General features: G+C 35.0%; 1 protein-coding gene across 1 annotated transcript in view; it reads right to left on the bottom strand.

The window, feature by feature from the left end:
- LOC137709954 (uncharacterized) overlaps window positions 1-154 on the bottom strand; it is a 10,605-nt gene extending 10,451 nt beyond the window's left edge. The window contains exon 1 of the mRNA XM_088695894.1: window positions 23-154. The gene's annotated coding sequence lies outside the window, so the exon portion shown is untranslated. The remainder of the gene's footprint in view (window positions 1-22) is intronic.
- Between the last annotated feature and the right edge of the window lie 3,012 nt (window positions 155-3,166).

Raw genomic sequence — 3,166 nt, 5'->3', positions numbered from 1 at the left:
AAAGATATAGGATAAAAGAAACCTGAGTGATATAGAGAGGTTGCCATTGATTGAGGGAGAGATGACCGAAGAGACGACCAAACCGAGACCGGCCAGAGACGGAAGAGATGGATAAACAAAAGGATTGATGTTTTCTTTTTAGGGTTTTCGTCCAGTTTCACGCGAAGGGAAATAATTGGGATTTTAGATTTTAATATCCTCCAAAATATTAATAAAAAAAAAAAAAAAAAAAACCACCACGGGCAAATGGCTTGGTGAATTTTCAAAAGGCGGTGTGGTCGTTTGGAGTAACCACAACGAGCATATTGCGTGGTGGTTTTGATATTCCATCACGAGATTAAAAACCGTTGTAGATTATTCACTTTTAACAATGGGCCAGAATCTGACCGCGGTGAATTAATGTTATCTACCATGAGCCACATATAACCGTGGTAATTGAATAGTTTCTACCACGGGTTGTTGATGCCAGTGATGGAATTGATGTGGTAAATATGCTGTTATGTACTAGTGGGATTACATGTAGGTGATGCTTTGAAAAAAAAACAGCAGAATTTGGTTGTGTGAAATTCCATTTCTGTCCCATATTTCTTATTCATGTTCTGTTTTAATTGGAGGGTTAAATTGGTAATTTCATAAGATTTTGGTTAACAATGAGTGTTTTATTAATTAGTAGAGATTATTTATCATTTTTATAACTTATAAATCTTATAAATAAATTCCATGAAAGAATCTGGAGTAATTAATGAAGAAAATGTTGCAGAATCAAAAGTGGCGGTATACGGTCAAATGAATGAACCACCAAGAGCTCACGTAAACAATCTGAATGAGAAGAATATTCATAATACGTACGATGTCTTAGCTTACCATGTTGACGAAAAATTAAACTCGAGACAAAATCTTGCAATACTCATCCAGTTACTCTGGAGAATGAAGGGGTCATTACTGTACTCCAGGCCCTCATGCTCCACGTCCTCCTCGTCCTCCCAATCGTATGTAGTCACATATCTGTTTTTTGTAGGGACTTCCGATCTTGGAAATAGAATTGAGTATGTCACGTAGTCCATAGTCGTACCTTTCTCCTAAGCCATTGTTTTCAACCGGCTTCAGCACCACATGGGCATAGAAATCGGCAACGTGCCATTCTCCCAACAAAAGCTCTTCAAATGAGACTTCCTCATCTTCTGATGAGAAACTGTCGGCGGTTCGTCCAAAGTAGAAGCTAATGCAGAAGACAAGGCCTTTAGATCCAGATGAGATGGGCGCAAGGGATCCAGGCGGTAAAATTAATTAGGAAAGTGCAACTCTTTTGAAGACTCGGTCATTTTTTGCCAACAGTTTGGGGAGCTTGGAAGTCCGAGATAGATGTTCAATGAATTGTAATGATGCCATTTGCGATCCTTTGTTACAAGGACCAAAAATATGAAATGCCATACAATTGGGCGCCTCAAGGGAATGAAAAGAAGCCACTCAACTAAACATTTGGTAACAATAAATCTATAAGCATTTTTTCTAGTTGTTGGATTTCCCACGTATCATATACTCCCACAATGAAAATGAATATGATATATTTGTGGTATGAAATTCACTACAAAAATGAACAATAAAACAAAAGGAATTAAGTTTTACAAATCAAAACTAATGAATGAGACCTAATCGACCATATGGAAATCATCAAACCTAAACCGACCGAACCTAATATACATGAATATGGAAATATTCACTCTAGCCTTATTACTAGATTCCAAAAATGTCTCTTTTGTATCTTCAACCATGAATAAAATTTGATTAATATTCTTAACCAACATTGTGCAGGCATAAAAAGCAATTTTCTTTTCCTAATTGGATCTAATGATTGGCGAATAGAAAGTATCTCAAATGGATCGATACTTGCGTACATTTGTCATTAAAAATGAATTCAACTAGTTATGTTTATTTAAAGCTACTATTTTCTTTAAAAATAGCTACACTTATGCTAATGCGTAGTTCTATTCTTTTAGCAGGAACTCAACATCTTGTTTGTGTATAGCAGCTGTCTCACAATCCCACAATAGTTCAGTTGTGTAAATCATGTGAAAACTTGCAAAGAATTTTGGTATTATATATTGAATCAAATATAAATAGTGCATTCGTTATTGAGTTAAAACAATTAAGATAATATAGACTCACCTGAAAATAGTGCTTCTAAGATATTTGTCAAGTTTATCCATGTCTTCTTCATCTAGGCATTTCCCAACACTAGTTCTCAAGATGTCAAAAGAGGGGATTAATGTAGTCATTGATTTTTCTTTTCTTTTGTGGTTCTCAACCATGGTTTGTAAATTTGCTTTCTAGTTCGCACCATTTGATTTGTTGTTGTTGTCATAAACAATTCATTCTTACTCTTTTTGATTAACTTGCCTTTGCTATCATGAACACTGATAAGCTCATATTTATATATATTTTATATCAAATTCACTTGTCTTTTCTTAGTTAGTTCCTTATATTTTTGAGTTATTTACTTTGTTTTTGTGTTTTGTAGGATTTGTCAAGCAAAGAAAAGAAAAATAACACAAGTGAAATTTTAAGTAACAAATTCGTCAAAACTGCCTGTGCAGGTCAGCTGACTTTGGAAGCAAGTTGCGGACAGCTCAGAATGAATTAGAGAATGAGCCTTATTTTCTTGGAAAGCTACGGATGTCTATTTTCTGGATTATTTCGCGGATTGTTAATATCATTTTTCTAGAAGAAGTTATGGCCGTTTTAACATTGAAAGGTTCCCAAGAGGCTGAGCAGTTTGTAACTGACAAGAAAGCATTGAAAGCAATAAATCCAATAAATCTAGCAGCCAAAACTGATGCAATCAAGAACAAACCAGCTGACACCTATTCAAATATCAGAGGAAATGGAATTAAAGATGAAGATTAAGAGTGAGTAATTGGCATAAAGGCTACCCAAGGAGTTACAATTGTTTTACATTTCCTCTCACTTATTGTCATCACTAAATGGCTATTAGTGGGTGAGTTAAGGAGAAGAAAATGATGCGGCAAGAATTGGTTTAAAAGTAGCATTGGGGAAGGAAGGAAAGAGGAGGGAGCCTTAGTCGATTTCTTTCGGTTCTATTTTCTCAAACTCATGTCTATTTTTTGTTTTAACTTAAGGATTGTGTAACTAAATTTTTAGTAGTTAG

This window comes from Pyrus communis, chromosome 6 (assembly GCF_041283825.1).
Source record: "Pyrus communis isolate YQ-2024b chromosome 6, ASM4128382v1, whole genome shotgun sequence".
Lineage (NCBI taxonomy): Eukaryota > Viridiplantae > Streptophyta > Magnoliopsida > Rosales > Rosaceae > Pyrus > Pyrus communis.
The sequence above is the reverse complement of the archived record's forward strand: the minus strand, read 5'-3'. Positions and strand labels throughout refer to the sequence as shown.